Genomic DNA, 12500 nt, shown 5'->3' with positions numbered 1-12500 from the left:
CATCCCCCGTTTGGTCTACTTTCCCACGTGTGGTAATTACTTTGGGCCTGAAGTCCCTGCAGGAGTTTCGCCGCTCTATAGCCTGTGCTGGAATCGCTATTGCGGGTTATAACTTTGTCTATGTGGGTTCTTCCAATTCCCATGTTCCTGGCCTCAGGAAGGGAAAGTGAGGACTTCTTCTGGGCGGTGTAGGCTAGAAACTTGTTCAAGCCCAAGGTCCACGCCTCCACCTCCTGTGGGACGGGTTCCACCAGGCTATTGTAGCCTTTAATCAAGGCGAATACCCTTCTATACGCGGAGTCCTCCATCGCCGACGTCGTCTCACCAACCACTTCCTCCGTCCTGCGCTGGGGAGAGGCATGGTCACGGGCCCTTCGTATCTTCTTAATATATGCAACCACGGTTGCATTGTCCGACATCAGGGCCACTGAATTCCCTTCCAAGTCTTCCGTGAAATGTTTGCAGGTTTCCTGGACCGCTCTCATCTCTAGGACATTGCTGTGTAGGGACTTCTCCTTTTCTGTCCAAGTCCCCTTCGCTGTCTTTTCCCCGGAGGTACGTTTCCCCTCTTTCTTTCTACCCGTCCGTAAACTGGCGGATTTCGGAGGTTGGGAGGACAGCGGCATCCCTTTTAGAGTGTGTGACCGATTATGCCACCACTCTATGGCTTGTCTGGTTTCTTGCCGGACTGGCACCACTTTGTCCGGGGAACTTCTCTGGTTCCAACTCTCCTTTAAGTTCCATTGAACCCTCCTTAGGGTCTGTCTCCCTTGTGGAACTAGCTTCTCTAAGGACACCAGATGTCCTACCAACCTCTGCCCATCCTTCATTCTTCTGGGATGTCCTCGAAGGAAGGGAAGGAGAACTTGGTCCAGGTTGACCAGCCTGTCTATGGATGGGAAAGGCCTTGACCTGTAACGAATCCAGCGTTATTCCCAATGCAAGTCATTCTGTTGGTTTGGGTCAACTGAGATTTAGCCGGTCTTCTGGGGCACCTTGTCCTATCCCTACTATGGTTGAATTGAATATGGGATTTAGGCATTAAGCCAAGCACTGGGGCATCAAAGGCCATTCAGCGCTATATAACGAAAATCATTCAATCATATCTGTACACTCACACCATTTAGTATCATTTTAACCTTTAACCCTGGATAGGTACGATGGGTCGTTTGCGACCCCGAGCGTCAAAAAAAAACAGGTTTTTCTCACGTGACTCACCCCCGTGACTGAATTTGTGGGTGATCGACCTGCAGGAGGTGTCTCCCCTACACGCTCTAGTAGTGTCCAGATGTGCATTGCTGTAGCTGTACTCCTTCCCCGATTTCTGAGACGCGTCGGGGTCGAGCGCGACCGAGTTTACCCTTCTAAGGTAGTTTGCATAATTATCAAAGTTATTACGTATTATGAAATTGTCGTAGAATGGTGCAACTTGTATAGGTTATCAGTTGTGGAAAGTCTTGGTGGATTGTTTGGCTACCATGTGCATGATTTTTTTTTTAGTTAAAATGTCGTTCATCACCACGAGGACCATTTTACCGCGAGTGCCCCTTTTTCATTTTTTTTCATTTTTTTGCCAAGTCATTTTTCCGTAAGATATTGCCAAATAGTGTCGTAAAACTTTTGCTTGTTTAGTGTTGGAAAGTGTGTCTAGATGATCTGGCTACCCATGCATGACTTTGTTTTTGTCAGATACGACGTAGTTATTGGTATATTGGGTATTTAACTGCGGTTACCAATTTCTGTTTTTTTTTCAATATTTGTAAAAATTACTACGTAGTAAGGAATTGCCGTATATTATTCATTTTTTTTTTCATGTTTATGTGTTAGAAAGTGTGCCTTGATGGTTGGGCTAACACGTGCATGTCTTTTTTTTTATCTGAGATGCCGTATATTAGAATGTCGGGCATTTTACCGCGAGTGTCCCTTTTTCATATTTTTTTCATTTTTTTGCCAAGTCATTTTTCCGTAAGATATTGCGAAATAGTGTCGTAAAACTTTTGCTTTTTTAGTGTTGGAAAGTGTGTCTAGATGATCTGGCTACCCATGCGTGATTTTGTTTTTGTCAGATACGACGTAGTTTTTGGTATATTGGGTATTTAACTGCGGTTGCCAATTTCTGTTTTTTTTCAATATTTGTAAAAATTTACTACGTAGTAAGGAATTGCCGTATATTATTGATTTTTTTTTCATGTTTATGTGTTAGAAAGTGTGCCTTGATGGTTGGGCTAACACGTGCATGTCTTTTTTTTATCTGAGATGCCGTATATTAGAATGTTGGGCATTTTTCCGCGAGTGCCCCTTTTTATTTTTTTGCATTTTTTTGCTTAGTCATGTTACCGTATGGAATTGGCAAGTAGTGTCGCAAAACTTATATTTTTATAGTGTTGGAAAGTGTTTCTAGATGATCTGGCTACCCATGCCTATTTTTTTTTAGCCAGATATGGCGTATATATAAGTATGTGTTCGATTTTCCTGTGATTGCCATTTTTTCGTTTTTTCCCACTTTCAAAATTACTACGTACTAAGGAACTATCACAGAGTAATATTTCATTTATATGTTTATTTGTCGGAAAATGTGCCTTGATGGTTTGCCTAGCACGTGGCTGAAATTTTTTTTTTTCTGAAATGCCGTATATTAGAATGGCCATTTTTCCACGAGTGCCCCTTTTTATTTGTTTTGCATTTTTTTGCTTAGTCATGTTACCGTAAGGAATTGGCAAGTAGTGTCGCAAAACTTATAATTTTATAGTGTTGGAAAGTGTTTCTAGATGATCTGGCTACCCATGCCTATCTTCTTTTTTTAGCCAGATATGGCGTATATATAGGTATGTGTTCGATTTTCCGGTGATTGCCATTTTTTCGTTTTTTCCCATTTCTTTCAAAATTACTACGTACTAAGGAACTATCACAGAGTAATTATTCATTTAGATGTTTATTTGTCGGAAAATGTGCCTTGATGGTTTGCCTAGCACGTGGCTGAATTTTTTTTTTCTGAAATGCCGTATATTAGAATGTTAGCCATTTTTCCGCGAGTGCCCCTTTTTATTTGTTTTGCATTTTTTTGCTTAGTCATGTTACCGTAAGGAATTGGCAAGTAGTGTCGCAAAACTTATATTTTTATAGTGTTGGAAAGTGTTTCTAGATGATCTGGCTACCCATGCCTATCTTTTTTTTAGCCAGATATGGCGTATATATAGGTATGTGTTCGATTTTCCGGTGATTGCCATTTTTTCGTTTTTTCCCAATTCTTTCAAAATTACTACGTACTAAGGAACTATCACAGAGTAATGATTCCTCTAGATGTTTATTTGTCGGAAAATTTTGTTTACTTTTTTTTTGATTGAATATCATCAAATTTTTTTAGCTAAAATATTATATTGTTTTACATTTTTTTTTTTGATTTTATTTCCCTTCAAAAAAATTTTTTTGGGTCAGAATTTTAATTTTATAGTCGTAAAATAATCGACAATTATCCAGCAACCCACCATACAATTTTTATGCATATGCAATAATAATTAGATTAGTAAATAACACCTTGAAATTGACATACCCTTCCTACATTTCAAGTGGCAGATTAGGGAGTCTGAGTCAGTGTGGTTGGCGGCCATTTTGTGGACATATCCGAAGCGTAAGCTGCCCTATCTATATATATTCTTGTTCCCTATAGAATTTGTGATATTTTGGTATATTTTTACCTGCATAAATATCATATTATATATTAAATATATGTATTTTTTTACGAAATTTCTAAGTACTCAAAAAATTACCTTTAGATATGGCCCCTGATATAAATGTAATTTACAAAATAATGAAGATTTTTTTACATATTTCTATTTTAGGATAACATATGTTTATTCCCTAAAAAAATTAGCCACTTCCTATTTCATTTGGGTACCCAAAAAAATTCATGAAATTTGGACAAATGTTTTTGGCCAAAAAAAGTTACCCTTTTTTTCTCCTTTCAGATCTTCACCTCCATGGGTCTGACTTCATCCAAAATACATCAAGATGTGTCCTAAACATTCAAGAATCAATTCCTAAAAGGATTTGTGTATATATGTATAAACTTTTTTTTTATGAATTTTTGTCAGGTCTTCTTTTTTTCTACTTAATTTTTTAAAATATTTATAATAAATAGTTTTTCTGCAGATGAGTAGTATTTATCTTTACAGTTGTTTTAAGCATTCATTGAAGTTTTTTTTGGCAAAAGAAAAAAGGAGGTTACTGCAAAAACTGATTTTTCAAGAATTTTTTTTGGCGTCGGGGTCGTTCGCGTCCGAGTATACCCTTAAAGGGGTGTCCGAGGAGCGTACCTATCCAGGGTTAATACAAATCGTAACACTTTCATACAATAAAATCTAGATGTGAAATAAATAGGGATTAAAAGGGTAAAATAAATAAATAAATTAATAAAATCAATTATAGCTCGTAATATAACCCAATACTTTGTATAAATTTTCTCAAGTTCAGGGTATTACAGTTTTCCCCCAGTATATCTCTTAACGGTTTGTCCTGGAGTAAATGTGTCCTCCTCTGGAGATTAAAAACAGGACAATCGACTAAAATATGTTTAACATCCATTGTCACTTGACAGGTATTACAAAGAGGGGCCTGTCTCCCTTCCCCACTCTTCATTAAATAATTGTGTGTTGCATGTGTATGGCCAATACGCAGCCTAGTTAAAATAATGGTATCCCTTCTACTTGTAGAATTACAACATGACCATTTATCCACCAATGGGTGGATTTGTTTCAATTTTGTATTGGTGGTCAGTTCAGACCATCGAGCTTGCCACTTATTTTTACAGTAAAGATGAATCTCACTTTTAAGATCTTTGTAAGGAATACTCAAGGGGGATGGATTACTTAGCCCTGAAGCTTCCTTTGCTGCCTTATCAACTTGTTCATTCCCATCCACCCCAACATGGGCAGGGACCCAACAGAAGTGAACACTGATACTCTTCCTAGATTGCAGAAGTACTAACCAGTCCTGCACCTCTTGTACTAGATGATGGCCTGGCATAATTTGTTTTAATGAGAGTAAAACACTATTGGAATCCGTAAAAATTGTATAAAAACTATTTTGGTTGCCATTTTTAAAAATATGTTGGACTGCGAGAATTATTGCGTACAGCTCAGCAGTAAAAATTGAACAAGAGTATGGGAGTTTCCTTCTAATAACAATATCCCCCACCACAGCTGCACTTCCAACTCCTGCAGCCGATTTGGAGCCATCTGTAAAAACATGTTTCCCATGATGTTGAGCAGCATGATTTAAAAACTCACTTTTCATTACCCTACTAGGTAAGGTATTTTTCCCTCCTGCCGTAAAACATACTTTAACAGGTTGATTACACCAAGGAGGAGACTTGGGATATCCTACCTCTGCTATCTGTGCTGTTAACAAGCCTACTTCTCTAGCATCATTTTTCAGCTGTACTTCCAAAGGCTTAGGCACTCTAGATCTGTTAGGAGCCCGATCTAAAGGCGCCCTAACATATTTACAGTTAGGATTGTTTCTCACAGCAAGGGACCTAGCTAAAAACCTCAAACTCAACTCCTCTCTGCGAATGGAAAGGGGAGGTATGCCAGAATCAACATAGAGACTGTCAATGGGAGATGTTCTGTAAGCACCTGTGCAGATGCGAAGCCCAGCATTGTGAACAATATCAAGTTTTCCAAGTAAAGTCTTTGTAGCTGACCCATATATTTGGCATGCATAGTCTAACTTGCTCAGACACAAAGATGTATAAATTCTAAGCAAAGTTGTTCTATCAGCACCCCAATCAAAATGCGATATCACTTTCAGAATGTTCAGTGACTTCTTAACCCTGATAGATAGGTCATTTATATGGGGACCAAATGTCATTTTCTTGTCGAAAATGACTCCAAGAAACTTGACACTATCCTCATATGGCAAAATACAATAATTTAAGAAAAGGGTGGGGATCTCTTCCCTTTTACGAGTACGAGTAAAGCGAATGGCTTTGGTCTTCTGAGGAGAAAACATGAATCCGCGAGAATTTGCCCATGCGGAAGCAGCATTTATTGCAATTTGAAGATTTTGGCATGCTTGTAGTGCAGATGATCCACTACAATAAATTGCAAAGTCATCGACAAATAGTGATCCTTGTATGCCAGGAGGTATGTAACTAATGAGACTATTAATAGCAACAGCAAACAAGGTCACACTCAATACGCTGCCTTGGGGGACACCTTCTTCTTGCATGTAGGATGAAGATAGTTCTGACCCTACTCTCACTTTAATGGAGCGGTTTGATAAAAATTCTTCAATAAAAGAGAACATATGTCCTCCTATACCCCACGAGGCCAATTGCTTTAAAATACCACCCCTCCAGGTGGTGTCATATGCCTTTTCAAGGTCAAAAAAGACACCCACCACCTGGTTTTGGTTAGAAAGAGCATTTGAAATTTCCCTTGATATCATCAGCAAAGGGTCTAGAGTACTTCGGTTCTTCCTAAAACCAAACTGTCTGTTAGATAAAAGATTTTTTGATTCTAGATACCACACAAGTCTGTTGTTGATCATTCTCTCAAATAGTTTGCATATGCAACTGGTCAAGGATATGGGCCTATAACTAGATGGCACTTCTGGGTCTTTACCAGATTTGTGGCCTGGAATTACAATTGAAGTATGCCAGGAATCAGGAGATGTATGGGAAGCCCATAGACCATTAAAGGTTTCTAATAAAAATTCCTTGGTATCCACTGGAAGATGTGATATCATTTCATACCGGATGCCATCCTCACCTGGGGCAGTTAAAGAAGAGCTGGAGATAGCATTTTGCATCTCCTCCATACTAAAAGGCAGGTTAAAAGCTTCAGTATTTGAAGAAGCAGGAGGAACAACAGATGTTGATGCTCTAATTTGTTGAAATGCTGGGGAATAGTTGTCAGCACTTGATACATGAGCAAAGTGCTTAGCAAGAACCTCTGCTACATCTTTGGGGTCATATATATATCTATTATTTTCCCTTAATATTGGTAGAGGCTTAGGGACGAATTTACCTTGAAGTTTTCTAATCTTGTCCCATATTTCCTTTGAAGGAGTTTTGGTATTAATATTAGATATATATTTCTTCCAAGATGCTCTCTTTGCTTTTTTAAAAATTATTTTTTGTTTGGCACAGGCTCTGAGATATGCTATTCTATCTGCTAAATAGTTTGTCCTCGAGTATCTTCTGAAGCAAGTTCGGGTCACTTTTCTTGCGTTGGCACATTCTTTACTCCACCAAGGAACTACAGAGCGATGAGGTAAACCGCATGTTTTAGGTATAAACTTGCTAGCATTATCATCAATAATATTTTCAAGATGTTGATAGGCATGCACTGGAGATGTAAATTCATCATATTCTTTATCAGTGTGTGAACAGTTTTCATAAGCTGCCCAGTCTCACTCATCTATCTTCCATTTTGGTGGACACTGAGAAGGAAGATTATGGACATAATTTAACATTATTGGCCAATGGTCACTGCCATGTAGGTGTTCATTTACTGACCAAAGGTAGTCCAATCGAATGGATGAGGAACAGATTGACAAATCAATGGCTGATGTAGAGTTGTGGAATACATCATACCTAGTTGGAGAACCATCATTCATTAGTATTACATCATTGTTGTCGATTAATTCTTCAACAAGATTACCCCATCTATCGCACACATTTCCACCCCATAAAGTATGCTTTGCATTAAAATCACCCAATAAAATAAAAGGGGCAGGAAGCTGATTGATCAAGTCTTGGAGGTCAGAAAGTCTAAGCCTTCTTGGATTACCAGCATGATCTAAGAGGAAAAGTTCTAAGGATGGTTCAATATATAGCGAGCATAAAGTAATTTTTTTCCCGATATGAGTTCTAACTGCACATGCCTGTAGTGGTGTATTGAGTGGGATTGTTTCAAATTTTACAGATTTGTGAATAATAAAACCTGTACCACCTTGAGCTCTTGCAGCTTGCAAAGGAGGGGATCTACAAAGATGATAATTGAGTCCAGGATTAAATGGTTTGTCACCGATCTTGGTTTCCTGTAGGCAAATTACCTTCGTGTCTGAGTCCCTGGTTAAAGTTTTTATTTGCTCAATGCTAGTACTTAGACCTCTGCAATTCCACTGGATGATAGACATTATCTTTTGTTATTATTTTTCTTTGTCTCATTTGTCTTTTGGGACTTTTCAGATGAAGCCATGTAAGGCCTGGAGATGGAAGGCTTTACTAGGCCACCACTCTTCTTTTCTTTCTTTCTAGAATCTTTATAAGAGTCAACCTTAGGATCATGAGCAGTAGGGCACTTACCTGACTTAGATGAAGGTGAGGATGATGGGGACCTTTTCCTCTTTGGAAGATCTTGTTTTCCAATCTCCATCAAATCAGGTAGAGATTCTGCCTGAGACAATACATTTAAGGTGGTGGAAGCCACATTGGCTTCCTTGGAGGATTGTGCTAGAACTTCAACAGTTCGAGCACTTAACCCAGAAGGCTGGGCTACTACCTCTAGGGGAGATGCTCCTATCGGTGACAATACTTTTGGTGTGTTGGACACCATATTGACCTCTTTGGAGGTTTGTGCTCTGGCTTTTATAGCCTGAGCACTTGCCCCAGATGGCTGGGCTACTACCACTAAGGGAGATGCACCTGACGGGCCAGGTGCTGCCACTGGTCCCCCTGTGGTAGTAAGGGGTAGTGGATTATAATCTTTTGTTGGCATCTTAACCGCGCGAGCAAAATTAAGTTGCCGATTGAGTAAATGCTTTGCATAACCTACACTTATATGTTCAGCATTTGCTTTCAAGATTGCAGCTTCTTCATTCTTGTATTCTCTACATCTTTTATCATTTGGTTTATGATTATCTTTACAGTTTGCACAGGTTGTATCTCTGTTGCATTGGCCATGTTCTAACAAAGAACAGTTAATACAGATCTTCGTATTATTGCAGTACCGGGAAGGGTGACCGTACTTGAAACAATTAAAGCATTGTAAAGGCCTAGGTTTATATTCTCGAACACGTACTCTTTCATTCTCAATAATTATATGATCTGGTATAACAGGGGTTTCAAATGTTAAAACTACCATGCTTGTTTGAGGGATCTTACTTACTTTCCAAACATTAGCAGGGCACATGTCCAGAATTTCTGGTTCTGAGAATTCATATAGATCTTTATCAAAAACTACTCCTTTACCATAGCTGAAGCTCATATGTGGTTTAATATCCTTAATAGGATCAATTTCTGCAATCTTCATGCCACAAAGCATGTGAGCTTGAGTATCTGATTTTGCATTAATCAAAACAGATTGCTTACCGTATCTACTAATATCCTTACTTTTAATCAATCCAACTTTTTTTTTGTATAAATTTACTAATCTTATAATAGTTATAATTATCTATCTTTCCAGATGCAATTATCCATGTTGGGGGCTTGGGGGTTCTTACTTCTGGAAGTCTATGCTCTATTTCTTTTTCCATCCATTCTTCTGGTTTATATACCTCTAGGTGTCTTGGTGCTTTATCACATAAAGCCCCAGAAATCAAACAATTGTCAATTTTTATGCTCTCTAAATTTTTATTTGCTTCTAAAGCAATCTCAAAACTTGAAAATGATACCCAAGCTTCCCAAAAGCCTTTACTACCATTAAGCTCCATTAATTGCTCCTTTGATTGCTCCAAATCTACAGAAGGCTTCATGAATTATGTCATAGCTACAACCAATTGGTATGTTTTTTAAGTGGAGAATTTTCAGATTTTTTGTTGGATCTGGTAATGAGCCAGAACCAGAGAGTAAAGTATTACGGTTATTACAAGCATCATTTTCCACCAGTGCCGATAAATTGTCTTTAACAACACTGGTCAAAGAAGTATTGTTGGAGGAATCCTTTTTATTGCCGAGGTTGTCAACAGAGCTTTCCCTATTTAAACAAGCAGAAGTCGTCAACGGTGTCTGGGGTTCGCCATTTGATCCAGGGGTACGGGGAATATTAAGTTTACTCATTAATTATTTTTTCAGGGGGAGGGAAGGGGTCATAATAACAATGAAAAAAAAAACAATGGAAAAAAATATAGTTTAAGGGAGAGAAAATATTAAGACTGTCTGAAATTCCAAAGAAGACACCGTTAGCCTTTCCTGGAATTAATTTCTCCACCAATGACACCTGTGAAAGCTGCTTACCAAATGTCCACTCCCTACCCTACCACAAAGGGATGGTACCACTATGATTAGAGTGGCTCAAGTGTATGGCAAACCCGCTTGATGGGACTGAGAGCATTTCAAGAATACAATCATCCCCACTCTAAATCATAGTGGCAGGCAAACCGGACAGAATGCCGAGAGTCCTATCTCTATAAAATCGCCAACCCCTGGAATCCGAAGGCCAAATTTCCTAAGAGATAGTTCCGCGTGCCAGTATGGGAATACTGACACTCCTAGGTGTCCAAACATTTTCGGGCAGTTGGCAAGACCACCACAGCTCCCACAATTGATTTTGAAATAAAAACCGATCATGGATACAATGTCCCCTCTAAAAAACCTGGACAGTGAAATGGGTAAAAGAGTTTTGACAGCAAGGTTGGAGACAGCTAATAATTATGAAGGAGGAATAAGCAATAAGAGGTAAAAGAAAAAGAATGAGAGAAATTTAGAGTCAAACTGAGGAAAAGAAATTCCCCAGTTCGAGAGCCCTCTTGCCCGTCACAAGACTTCAGCACGGGAATGATATGCCGTGCTGAAGCCCAATGACTTCATCAAGGCATTCTCTCGTTAAGAGGGCCTATCCCTACTAGGACGTCCTCTCGCTAGTCCCAAGTGGACGTCCTTCTAAAGTATAATACAGTGAACCCTCGCTACTTCGCGGTTCGACCATCGCGGATTCACCACTTCGCGGATTTTTTCCATAACCCATATATATACAGTAATATATATATATATATGAATGCATGTATTTATGTATATATGTAGGTATGTATATGTGTATACATATAAATATATATATATATACACACACACACACACACATATATATATATATATATATATATATATATATATATATATATATATATATATATATATATATATATATATATACATACATATATATATATATATATATATATATATATATATATATATCTAAAGTAGGAAGATGTGATGTAGTTCTAAGGGAAAAGTATGGGAAATATGTCTGGGTAATAAGCAAAGCTCTACCTCCAGTTTGTTTCTTCATTATGATCAGAGATAAATGTAAACAAAACATTGGTTGCCATTTTTTATCGTGCTTTTTAGCGTGTTTAGGAAATGCATGATATAAAATCACCTTTAATATTTGTGCCTGTTTTAGTTTAGGGTACTGTAGTACATGCATTAAGTGTTCTGTACATTAAAGGGTAGTTTGTTAACAGAACTACGTACAAGGGAAGGTTTTAAAAGTCTGAATATACATGTTGAATAAATAGGTAAATATGGTGTCACTACTTCGCGGATTTTCACCTATCGCGGCCGCGACTGGAACCTATCTACCGCGATAAACGAGGGTTCACTGTACTTGCTTTGTGATTTCAGGCCCTGTAGCAGTTTGGCTGAACTGTGACCTTTGGAGGCGTCCCTATGCGGGTGAACACCTTATCAATATGGGTACACCCAACTTTACGTCCCTCTCCTCGGAAGGAGCCAAAGATGACTTCTTCTAGACAGGCTCCTCCATAATCCTGTTAAGGCCAGAGCACCAGTCAATTACTTCTTGAGGTAGTGGCTGCTCAATTTGTGTCCTCTTATCAAGAAGATCACCCTCCAAGAATCGCGATGGGGTGTAGATTCATCACGGGCACCTCCGCTGTGACGGAACCTGCGACTAAGACCTTCCGGAGAGACGGGCACCTCTGTCACCTAACGAGCCTTTGATAAAGGGACAGACTCCTCCGTGGAGGGGTGCCACGGAGAGATCCGAGCACGTGTAGAGTTAGCACGGGTCCCACCACTCTGACAAGTCTCGCGGTTAAGCCCTTCCAGGCGAGACGGGTGCCTCCTTCATTTCGAGCCTTCGAAGAGGGGACAGGCTCCTCCGTGAAGGTGTTCGAAGACTCCTTCCACGGGCTGACTCGTCGAGGCTGCACCAGGAGAACCTCCTACAGAGCTCGTGATTGTAGACAGGACTTTGAGCTTACACTGGACAGGAATTACCGTGGCATCCAGAACCAACGTCCTTTAGGAGGAGTCCTCCGTTATGAAGGGCATAGTCATGGTGGCGAGGGCCTCCGTCCTGTAGGCGAGGCCCCCCAATATGATGGGCATCTCCGTGGCGACGAGGTTCTCCGTCCTGTAAGTGGAGTCCTCCGTTGGCATGCCCTCATTGCCGTAGACCAGGTACTCCGTCCGGGGTTGATGAGCTGTGGCGACGGGCGCCTCCGCCCAAGGTTGTGGACTGAGGATAGGCACTGCCGTGGAGGTGAGTCGGGTAGCATCGTCTATTTCGCGGCCTTACGCCTTTCCGACG

Source organism: Palaemon carinicauda, chromosome 2 (genome assembly GCF_036898095.1).
Source record: "Palaemon carinicauda isolate YSFRI2023 chromosome 2, ASM3689809v2, whole genome shotgun sequence".
Lineage (NCBI taxonomy): Eukaryota > Metazoa > Arthropoda > Malacostraca > Decapoda > Palaemonidae > Palaemon > Palaemon carinicauda.
This window is presented reverse-complemented; position numbering follows the sequence as displayed.